The sequence below is a fragment of the Ranitomeya imitator genome, chromosome 5 (genome assembly GCF_032444005.1).
Source record: "Ranitomeya imitator isolate aRanImi1 chromosome 5, aRanImi1.pri, whole genome shotgun sequence".
Lineage (NCBI taxonomy): Eukaryota > Metazoa > Chordata > Amphibia > Anura > Dendrobatidae > Ranitomeya > Ranitomeya imitator.
The window spans coordinates 603,647,404-603,660,230 of NC_091286.1; positions in this window are offsets into that span (position 1 = coordinate 603,647,404).

Here is a 12,827-nt window from a genome sequence, read left to right on the forward strand (position 1 = left end):
TTTGTTTGGCTTTTTTGCTAGGTTCACTAAATGCTAAAAATGACCTGCCATTATGATTCTCCAGGTCATTATGAGTTCATAGACACCAAACATGTCTAGGTTATTTTTTATCTAAGTGGTGAAAAAAAATTCCAAACTTTGCTAAAAAAAAAAAAAAAAAATTGCGACATTTTCCGATACTCGTAGCGTCTCCATTTTTCATCATCTGGGGTCGGTTGAGGGCTTATTTTTTGCGTGCCGAGATGACGTTTTTAATGATAGCATTTCGGTGCAGATACGTTCTTTTGATCGCCCGTTATTGCATTTTAATGCAATGTCGCGGCGACCAAAAAAACGTAATTCTGGCGTTTCGAGTTTTTTTCCCGCTACGCTGTTTAGCGATCAGGTTAATACTTTTTTTTATTTGATAGATCGGGCGATTCTGAGCGCGGCGATACCAAATATGCGTAGATTTGATATTTTTTTATTGATTTATTTTGATTGGGGCGTAAGGGGGGTGATTTAAACTTTTATGTTTTTTTTATTTTTTTCACATTTTTTTAAACTTTTTTTTTAAACTTTTGCCATGCTTCAATAGCCTCCATGAGAGGCTAGAAGCAGGCACAACGCGATCGGCTCTGCTACATAGCAGCGATCTGCTGATCGCTGCTATGTAGCAGAATTGCACGTGTGCTGTGAGCGCCAACCACAGGGTGGCGCTCACAGCGACGGGCAATCAGTAACCATAGAGGTCTCAAGGACCTCTATGGTTACCATTCACAAGCATCGCCGACCCCCGATCATGTGACGGGGGTCGGCGATGACGTCATTTCCGGCCGCCCGGCCGGAAGCGGTAGTTAAATGCCGCTGTCTGCGTTTGACAGCGGCATTTAACTAGTTAATAGGTGCGGGCAGATCGCGATTCTGCCTGCGCCTATTACGGGCACATGTCAGCTGTTCAAAACAGCTGACATGTCCCGGCTTTGGTGCGGGCTCACCGCGGAGCCCTGCATCAAAGCAGGGGAGCCGGCATCGGACGGTATAGTACGTCCGATGCCGGTAAGGGGTTAATCTCCCACTTTTTTTTTTTTTGTTCCAGGGAAAATTTATAAACCCAATAAAAAAATAAATAAATAGGCTTTCTATGGCCCACTATCTGAGAGAGAGAGATGGCACGCTTAGGACTGGCACACAAGCCCAAAGGCCAATATTAATCTCCCTTTTCTTTTTCAGGGAGAATTTATAAAACCAAAAAAAAAAAAATAAATAGGCTTTCTATGGCCCACTATTTGTGAGAGAGATGGCACGCTCAGGACTGGCACACAAGCCCAGAGGCCAATATTAATCTCCCACTTTTTTTTTTTTGTTCCAGGGAAAATTTATAAATCCAATAAAAAAAATAATAAATAGGTTTTCTATGGCCCACTATCTGAGAGAGAGAGATGGCACGCTTAGGACTGGCACACAAGCCCAAAGGCCAATATTAATCTCCCACTGATTGATTTATTGATTTTTTCAGGTAGAATTTAGAACCCAAATAAAGCAAAAAAAAAAAAAAATGGGCTTTCTATGGCCCACTGAGTGAGTGATGATGCACACAGGAGTCAGGAGTGGCACACAAGCCCTGAGGCCAATATTTTTCTCTCACTGATTGATGTAGTGATTTTTTCAGGTAGATTTTAGAACCCAAATCAAGCAAAAAAATAAATAGGCTTTCTATGGCCCACTGACTGAGAGATGGCACACACAGGAGTCAAGAGTGGCACACAAGCCCTGAGGCCAATATTTTTCTCCCACTGATTGATGTAGTGATTTTTTCAGGTAGATTTTAAAACCCAAATCAAGCAAAAAAATAAATAGGCTTTCTATGGCCCACTGAGTGAGAGATGGCACACACAGGGATGGCACTCTAGCAGAAATGTCAATCTTAATCTCCCACAAAAAAAACAAAAAAAAACAGGGAGTGTCCAACAATTACTATCTCCCTGCAGTAATCTCAGCCAGGTATGGCAGGCAGCAATAAGGAGTGGACTGATGCACAAATTAAATAAAAAGTGTGGACAAACAAAAAAGATAGCTGTGCAGAAAGGAAGGAACAAGAGGATTTGTGCTTTGAAAAAAGCAGTTGGTTTGCACAGCGGCGTACACACAGCAATGCAGCTATCAGGGAGCCTTCTAGGGCAGCCCAATGAGCTACAGCGCTGAGGGGAAAAAAAAAAAAATGTAGCTTCCACTGTCCCTGCACACCGAAGGTGGTGTTGGGCAGTGGAAATCGCTACAGCACAAGCGGTTTGGTGGTTAATGGACCCTGCCTAACGCTATCCCTGCTTCTGACGAAGCGGCAGCAACCTCTCCCTAAGCTCAGATCAGCAGCAGTAACATGGCGGTCGGCGGGAACGCCCCTTTATAGCCCCTGTGACGCCGCAGACAGCAAGCCAATCACTGCAATGCCCTTCTCTAAGATGGTGGGGACCAGGACCTATGTCATCACGCTGCCCACACTCTGCGTTTACCTTCATTGGCTGAGAAATGGCGCTTTTCGCGTCATTGAAACGCGACTTTGGCGCGAAAGTCGCGTACCGCATGGCCGACCCCGCACAGGGGTCGGATCTTGCCAAAAGTCGGCGACTTTTGAAAATGAACGACCCGTTTCGCTCAACCCTAGTGACGGACCCGAGACGCGGGCTGCAGCGTTTCCGGGTCCGTCACTGCTAGCGCAGATGGAGCTAGCAGAAGCTCCATCTGCGCTAGCACTGTGCAAGCGCCGGCACTTGCGTTAGTGCAGTCCGTTTAACGGATATGTTGAACGGACTGCACTAACGTAGTGTGAACCTAGCCTAAGTGGAGGTATTTGCTAATATAATTACACCTACTACTATATTGAGATGGGATCTTGGAGATGGGAATACCCCTTTAACGGCCTATTAGACCCACTAAAGAGTGCGAATGGACTTTATAAATGTCCAGCTCATATACCAGACAATTTACATGTGTTGGGGAGAATGATCGTTAATACAATAGTTCTGTCCCTGTAGAAGAGCACACGCCATTTATATAAGGCAATGAGCTGCCAGAAACCATGATTTTTATGCTGGCATTTGATCACCTGATGAAAAAATGTTAGGAAATTATTGGCCCATCTAAATAGGCTTTAAAGAGAACCTGACAGCACAATTATGCATGTTAAAATAAAGTCATGGCCATAAAGGCGCTGTTATACAGATTCACTAGATACTTTTAATTAAAAAATCTGCATCCTGGTTGTTCTTTAATCCACATTTGAAGTATGGATGTAATAACCTTTCGGTGTATAGGGGCGGGATTGAGAGTAGGGTTTTCAGCTCTGCCCCAGCAACTCCGCCTACTTCTGGTGTCTGAATTTTCTCACGCAGTGAGTGGTGACATCAGTGAAGTGCCCGGACTTCATCCGCTATGAACTTCAGAGAGCTTACTGACATCAGCACTCAGCACCCAAGCTGCGTTCTTCATGCTCAGTTCAGTGTCTCCTGGACGCTGAGCTGAGTGGAAATAAATGGTTATGTAATTTACAGGTATAAAAAATTATGCTCCATTCAAAAAATAACAAGCTTTTATCTTCTGAAGTATGCTCCCTGGTGCCCCCTTGCGTTATTTCGGCTGCAAGCTTTATCTGTCCTCTAAGTGGCCAATTAGCTGGCCATGTTTGTGCTGTACCTGTCATCATAATAGGTCCCCCCAACTCCCCACCCACAGTTTGCACAACATATTCTCCTTGAGCTCTCCTCACAAGTCTGACAGCGCATGGAGCAGATTCCTGAAGGTACAGAGGTGAGTCTAGTGTAACTTGGGAAAATTTGAGAACACAAGTTTGGGGAGAAAGGAAGGGACAGGTGCAGTCACAGTTTGAGAGTGGGAGAAATTTGAGGAGCAATGGGTGAGATGGAGAGCATGTATGAGGAAACAGTATGGAATGGGTGCAGACACAGTATGGTGAGTAGGGGGATGGGTGCAGACACAGTATGAGGAGTGAGGGGAAAATGTATGTGGGTGAGGATGGGTGGGTACTGACATAGTATGGGAAGTCAGAGGGATGTGTGCGGAGGCAGTATGGAGAGTGACAGGTTAAATGTATGAGGAGGGAAGGAAAAAGGTGTGAGGAGACTATTGAGGGGAATAGTGGAAGAGATAATACAGGAGGCAAAAAGTGTGAGTGGGCACTGAGAGTTAGTAGTGTGTGTTGGTAGCATGGGGGGACAGTGTAAGGGCACAGTCAGGATGGGATAGTAGGCCAAGGAGAAGGAGTGTGGTGAGGGGGCACAGTATAGAGACTGGGCCCTAAAGTGGGACACAGTGTGAGAGGATAGTGTGAAGAGGGCAGTGTGGAGAGCATGTACCATATGAGGGACAGTGTGAGGGTCATATTTTGTGCAGGGAATATAGTGCAGGGCAATAATTTATTCAAGAGCTCAGCATGGGCAGATATTTTTATTCAGGAGCATTATAATGACACTGCTATCTTTAAGGGCATTGTGTCGGGATGTGCTCAGACTAGAGAAGATGCAAGTCTGCAGAAATGAGCTATGGATGAGAAAACTCAATCATGGCGTCTAGATAAGATGAAGAAGAAAAGAAAGAGAACCAATCAAGTGACAGCTTGAGCTTTTAATTATTTAAATAAATAATTAAAAAAAAAAGTTGTGGGATCCCCCTCATTTTTGACAACCAGCTAAGCTAAAGCAGACAGCTGGTAAGGGGCCAAAGATATTGACCTTCCCCAGCATAAAAATAGCAGCCTGCAGCCACCCCAGAAAAGGTGTATCTATTGGTTTGCATCACTTCTGGTGCTTTGCCCGCCTCTTCCCACTTGTTCTGGAGTTGTGGAAAGTGGAATAATATTTGTGGGGTTGATGTCAGCTTTGTAATGTCAGTTAACATCAAGCCCACAGGTTAGTAATGGAGAGTCGTCTATAAGACGCCCCAGTACCCAGTACTAACCCCATAGTCATATTGTAAAAAATACACAGCCAGAATAAAGTCCTTTAATTGAAAAAAAGACACAAACTCCTTTACTTTAAATAGAAACTCCACACCCTCTTTTACCCATATATTTACAAAAAATAAAAAAGCAAATCTATACTTATCTTTCTGCCGATAATCCATCAGTGCTCATGTCCCACTGAAAGAGACAAAAAATAATAAAATACCATATTCCTCACCTGTCCAACAATAAACCATTGATGCCCATGTACAACTGTAAAATAAAAATAATAATAATACACCATATTCCTCACCTGTCCAATGATAAACCATTAATGGCCATGTCCCACTGTAAAAGACAAACAAATAATAAAACACCATATTCCTCACCTGTCCAGCAATAATCCATTAATGGCCATGTCCCACAACGATCCGGATGATTTGTAGAGCGGAACATCAGTGATGCGACTGCTCTCCACGCCCGCTGGAACACACTGAGACATGAGCGTGATTACTTTCCTGCAGTGTGTAGCACTGATGTGAGAAAGGTCACCGAAGTTCATAGCTAATGAACCCCGGTCACCTCACTTACTGCACTGCTTGATGCATGAAAATTGACCGAATTTACTTTCTGTCTTTTTAAAATTGTCCGGTTGTTATTGTGTTAAATATGCTTTCCTTCTCTCAAAACCTGCTAAACCGGATGTCTCTTTCTATCCATGGATAAATAGAAGTGTTCCCAAACCTTGGTTGTACATGGTTGACTGAAGGTGATAACAGAACAGATCTACATTTAGAGGAACTCTATATCCTCTATATCCGTCCAGCAGTGTCTATATAGTGTAGTAGTCTTGTCCTGGAAGGAAAAATAGAAAATAATTTTGCTTCTGCATAGAACCCATATTTATATCCGTAACAAATATTTCATTTAACAGATCTGAATGCATTTCCTCAAGTTGTTTCCCTCATTATTTTTAACAAGAAGAATTGCACTATTAGGCTACAAAGTTGACATTCAATTTATCTCACAATGTAATGGCCATAAAAATGCATAAAAAATGCCTTGGGCTGCAAAATGTGGTGTATAATTACATATTACGCTGCACCATTACAAATGGCAAAAATAAGGATTTAAAATGTTTCTACTATAAATTTGTTGCATAAAAGACGTACCATGATACCTTGTGCTAACCGGGTCCAATATAGTATATTGACTGATGTATTTAAAGGTGATATCTGTTTAAGAAAATCCATGACCCTGTTATTGTCGAGGGCCTTTGGGGTTAAACCTAAGTCACTATCCTTCCTCCCCTCTATAACAATCACCCCTTAAGTAATACCCCAAAAAGAACAGGGACACCAATTTCTTTGAAGAATTATGGCCACAGCAGCCTTTATTTAAACAAACAACACCTGTTACCCCACTGGCTCGGGAGCACCATACTCACAAGGGTTCCACTGTTCACTAGAATTTCCTGGGGATCCGAGCACCGTTGCCGAAACTCCCCTCCACGTTTCACCAGATCCAAACCATGTTAAACTCCAAAAGAGGAAACCATATGCCAATGGATCCCCATACCAATTTACAACCAACTTCAAGGACTCCCCCCAACCGCCTCAGCCACCATGACCCAGGAAAAACCACAACCAGCTGAACTCTACAGCCAGCCAAATAAAAGGGCGGGAGGATGGGACCAATCTTGACCCCAGAGAGCGGGAACTGACTGGGCCCCACCCCAAACCTGTCCCTATATACGGCCCCACTAAAATCCACCCCTTTTTGAATATCCCCTACGCCCTCCAAACCATCGTCATGCCAGCCCCCGCCCACGCCGTGGGGAGGGGGACGGCTCTGCTCTGGCCACTACTTTTGCAAATACCATATTAGAGAAAGTTTGATATAACACTAGGCAGTATCTTATTCATAGCCTCTATAAATTACCAAGTGGTACATGAAGCTAAAAAGAGCAACTCTTCAGCCTATTGAAGAGAACTTGTCATCAGGGTTTTCTACCCCAAATTAAGGGCAGCATGCAAAGGTGTTTTAATGCTTATTAAATCCTTACCTTTCTTGTAAAAACCCATTTTGCTGTTTTAGTGAGATCTATAGTTGAAATTGTATTCTAATGAGTAGCACGTGGTGCAGTGGGGGGGTACTGCACTTACAACTCTCCTACCTCTCTCCCTATTCCCTGACCATGGCTTCCCTCTGTCTCTGACTAATGGGTCACTGAAACATGAGTGACAGGAGGCAGGCAGTGGGTGGGGAATAGGCAGAGAAGATGTAGAGCTATAAGTACAGAGTCCGCCCATTGCACTTGCAATCATTAGAATACAATTTCAACTATGGATTTTTCTAAAACAGCAAAATAGATTTCTACAAAACAGATAAGGATTTCATTAGCATTAAAGCACATGTACATACAGTATATGTCCTTAGATTGGGAATCAAATCTTGATGACAGGTACTTATTAATGAAGCACCCCTACAGCATTTTTTATTTCCTAAACTGTAACTATGTATGTAATGCATTGTATATGCATTAATATACTCATCCATTGCTGTCTTCCCTACTCTCCATCACTGCTCTGATTCTCTTGTTACTCATATGACTTCTATTCCGAATTATTGGTTCACTCCGGTGTTTTTGCGTGAGATGAAGTCCCTTTTAGGCTGTGGTTATGGAGCGCCTGCCTGGGCCTAGGGGCACTCAGTACCGGGTCCGGTCGTCATTAAGGGGTGGTCACGGTGGCAGCGACCCAGTCCGTGGCCCTGGGCTTCCAATAAAAGGAAAGGACTTTAAAGGGGTTGTTGAATAAAGAATAAAGTTTGTTCGTGACACTACCTGTGGTATTCGATCAGGGTTAACTGATGCTGCTTAAAGGGTTCCACTGGGGTGATGGTACTGCAGCAGGGATGGTATGGCGAAGGTGAATGGCGATGACAGGTGAAGCTGGGTCCCCAGGGCTTCCGGTGTAGTAGGGACAGATGGTAGATGGTGTAGAAATAATCAGAGGACACAAGGTTGCAGTCTCTTTACCTTTATACTGGTGTAAGGCAGCCACAGTCCAGGGTATGGATCACAGGTGCTGGTATGGTCTGGCGAGCTTGGAAGCAATTCAGGAATCCCCCCAACCAGGTGGGGTTGGAAGCCTTCCTCTGCACTGTGTTGTAGTCCCTTGATGCCTTAGGCCTCACACAAGGTCTTCACTTTCTATCTCTGTGCCTTTTAGGTAGGACACTACCTGCATGGCAGGTAACTCGAGCCTTTATACAGGTGTCTTTCATGATGACTCCAGGTGGACAGGTGACTTGCAATCTTCTGTCCTCCGGCTTCTGCTGTGGGGCATACAGTTACCTCACAACCTTGGTGTTCCAGCCACCGGTTTCCTGCGCTTCAACGTGGAAGAAGCTCAGTCGCAGCTCCCCTCCAGCTCTTCACTTGTCCTTTGCTCCTTCCTCCTTCACACTCTCTACAGACTGTTCTGTTTTTCTCTTTCCTTTTCCAGGGGTTGAAGAACCACGGGTCTACACGGCCCCAGCTTCCACACAGGAGCTGCAGCACCTCATGTCTGCACTGCTCCAGCTTTCTTCCTGACTCGCTCTCTGACAGTCTATCTCACTCCTCCACCAGTCAGAATATATATAAGGGAGCCACCCACAAACTGGATCAGAGCTCCCCCTTCCAGCCTGGAGTCAGAACATGTTGCATGTATGTGTTACCTGTTAAAGGGATCCTTCCTCACTTCCAGGCATGGCATCACCCTCCCCGTGAGGAAGGTAATACCACTGTAACAACCGGTTATACGTATATGTATACAGTTACATGTCTGTTTTTCTTTCATCTGAGAAAAATCGGTATGATTATGCTAATTACTCTCGCGTCAGACTCTGATTAGATTTTTCAACAAAAGCATCCATCTTCCTTGAACTTTTTTTATTGAATCAACCGCTACAACCGCTGGTCTTACAGTAAAAAATCACCATCTATGATGATGATTGAATCTTCTTTCCTCTAGAAGTAGAGCAAGCCTCTATGTCGCTGTGGCAGGCTAAGGTGTAAAAAGATCATCAGAAGGATCCCTGTACTGCCCTTGCATATATTTGTATATTGTAATAAGATTTCCCCTAATTTTTCTAACTGAATAATCCCAAGTTTCATAACCTGTCTTGGTATTGCACTTCAGCCATTCCCTTAATAACCTTAATGATTCTTTTGGCACCCCCTCAAGTTCAGCTAAGTCATCCTTATACACCATGTGCACAATTATTAGGCAGTGAACAGATCATCATTTTTATGCAAATTTTCCAACTCTGAGCTGTATAAACTTGAATGCTTAATCAAGATGTGCAGGATTATTGAACGGCTTGTTTTCCTATGGAAAACGGGGAAAAAAAGAACTTAACTGATTCTGAAAAAATGTTAAAAGTTTTACAGAGGGATGCAGCACTTTTGAACTGGTAAGATATTGGGGTGCAATCACAGAACCATCAAAAGTTTTGTTGTAAGTAGCAAAAAGGGTCTCAAAAAATGTGTATAGAATAAAAAGACGAACATTAACTGCCAAAGATTTGAGAAGAATCAAACATCAAGAGACCAAAAAGTTGATTGTCAACAGATTAAGAAACTGACAGGTTCTATGAATGGAAGGGAGAATATGTATATAATTGATTGTGGATTAATTGAAACCAAATGTGTGGATGGTTTGTCCAATAGGAGCGGTGTATAGAGACGGGACCTAGGACTGAATCAATCTTTAGGTCTCCCAAAGTAACTTCAAAACTGAATAGGTCCCTAAAACAATAAGATTTGTACATTTCTTGAAAAAATGAAAACTTACTGCTAAAATTTTAAAGTTTCTAACATCCTAACAAAATAAAAGAAGATTTTACTTATGGTGCTGATGTAAAGCAGACATGAGAGAAATGTTATTTATTAAAGCACCACTCCAGCATGTTTTTCTCGGTGGTGGACTAGCACTTTAACCCTTTTCTGACATTTGTCGTAATAATACATCCCTGTGTCCTGGGCATATCTGACCAGGTAAGTATTATTATGACATCGTGATCATCTGGGCAAACGGGCTGTGCATGAGCAATCGCTGCAGAGTGTCAACTGATTCTGACAGCTGACATCCGACACTTTAACCCCATAAATGCTGCGATCGAAAACGATCCAGGAAATGTTACATTCAAAAAGTCAAATGACACTCCTTTGCTTCTGAGCCCTGCCCTGCGCCCAAGCAGTAGTTTTCTCCCTCATATGGGATATCGGCATACTCATGAGAAATTGCACTACAAATTGTATGGTGCAATTTCTCCTGTTACCCTTATGAATATGCAAAATTTGGGGCTAAAATATAATTTTTGCGAGGAAAATGTGATTTTATTATTTTCACGGCTCAACGTTATAAACTTCTGTGAAGCACCTGGGGGCTCAAGTTGCTCACCACACATCAAAATACATTCCTTAAGGAGTCTAGCTTCCAAAATGTGGTCACTTGTGGACGGTTTCCACTGTTTAGGCACATCAGGGGCTCTATAAATGGGATATGATATCCGCTAATGATTTCAGAAAATTGTACATTCAAAAAGTCAAATTCCTTCCGAGCCCTGCCGTGCACCCAAACAGTAGTTTTCTCCCTCATATTGGGTTTCGGCATGCTCAGGAGAAATTGCAAAACAAATTGTATTTGTTACCCTTTTGAAAATGCAATATTTTGTGCTAAAACCATACAGCTCTGGCAAAAATTAAGAGATCACCACATCAAAACCATGTCATGGGCAGCCCAATCTCCAGACCTGAACCCCTTTGGAAACCTGTGGAATGTAATCAAGAGGATGATGGATAGTCACAAGCCATCAAACAAAGAAGAACTGCTTAAATTTTTGTGCCAGAAGCAATCTGAAAGACTGGTGGAAAGCATGCTAAGTCGCATGAAAGCTGTGATTAAAAATCATGGTTATTCCACAAAATATTGATTTCTGAACTCTTCCTGAGTTAAAACATTAGTATTGTTGTTTCTAAATGATTATGAACTTGTTTTGTTTGCATTATTTGAGGTCTGAAAGCACTGCTTTTTTTAAATTTTGACCATTTTTCTTCGTCAAAAGCCTAATGCTACAGGGTCTGCCTATGGGGGCTCTGCCTAATGCTACAGGGTCTGCCTATGGGGGGGTCTGCCTAATACTACCTGGTCTACCTGGTCTGCCTATGGGGGGTCTGCCTAATACTACCTAGTCTGCCTATGGGGGGTCTGCCTAATACTACAGGGTCTGCCTATGAGGGGGTCTGCCTATGGGGGGGTCTGCCTAATACTACAGGGTCTGCCTATGGAGGTCTGCCTAATGCTACATGGTCTGCCTATGTGGGGAGGTCTGCCTAATACTACAGGGTCTGCCTATGGTGTGTCTGCCTAATTCTATTGGGTCTGCCTATAGAGGTGCTGCTTTATACTACAGGGTCTGTCTGCGGGGTGCTACCTTATACTTAAGGGTCTGTCTATGGGGAGTGCATATAATGAGGACTATCTGGCACATTATACTATATTGAGGACTATCTGGTACATTATACTATATTGAGGACTATCTGGTGCATTATACTATAAAGAGGCTATCTAGAGGGGCATCATACAGTGTGGGGATTACAGTGTTGGAGCCATCAAACAGTTTGGAGGCTACTAAGGGGTCAGTATACTGTGTATAAGAGAGCATCATACTGTGTATAGGGGAGCTGTACAGGGGGCAGACTTGGGACATTGTTAAATGTAAAGTGGGCACTTATTTTTATAGGGGAACTCAGGTTAGGCTACTTTCACACTAGTCGCAGTGCGTCGGGCCGACGTACCAACGCATGCTGTGAAGGAAAAGCACAACGGGGGCAGCGGATGCAGTTTTACAACGCATCTGCTGCCCCATTGTAAGGTCTGGGGAGGAGGGGGCGGAGTTCCGGCCGCGAATATGCAGTCGGAAAAAGCGGACCCGACGGACAAAAAAACGTTGCAAAAACAAAACACGTCGCATCCGTCGCACGATGGATGCAACGTGTGGCAATCTGTCGCAATGCATCGCTAATGATAGTCAATGGAGAAAAAACGCATCCTGCAGGCAACTTTGCAGGATGCGTTTTTTCTTCAAAACGACGCATTGTGATGTGCGTCGAACTACGCTAGTGTGAAAGTAGCCTTACTGTGACTATCAAAGAGCACACAGGACAATATTACTTTCTAGGGGACAAAATATGGGCACTGTTTTCTAGGGCACTTGTGCCCAGCATTACTATATTATAGAGGGGTGCTTTAGAATTTAGAGGGTACACAGAACCACACAGCAGGTGCAGTAATAGAGACACATACGGCAGCAGCGGCTCAGTATTGAGGTATCAGGTGCAGTAATAGGGACACATACGGCAGCAGCGGCTCAGTATTGGGGTATCAGGTGCAGTAATAGGGACACATATACGGCAACAGCGGCTCAGTATTGGGGTATCAGGTGCAGTAATAGGGACACATACGGCAGCAGCAGCTCAGTATTGGGGTATCAGGTGCAGTAATAGGGACACATAAGGCAGCAGCGGCTCAGTATTGAGGTATCAGGTGCAGTAATAGGGACACATAAGGCAGCAGCGGCTCAGTATTGGGGTATCAGGTGCAGCAATAGGGACACATACGGCAGCAGCAGCTCAGTATTGGGGTGTCAGGGGCAGTAATAGGGACACATACGGCAGCAGCGGCTCAGTATTGGGGTGTCAGGGGCAGTAATAGGGACACATGGCAGCAGCGGCTCAGTTTTTGGGTGTCAGGTGCAGTAATAGGAACACATATGGCAGCAGCGGGCCAGCGGCTCAGTATTGGGGTATCAGGTGGAGTAATAGGGTCACATACAGCAGCAG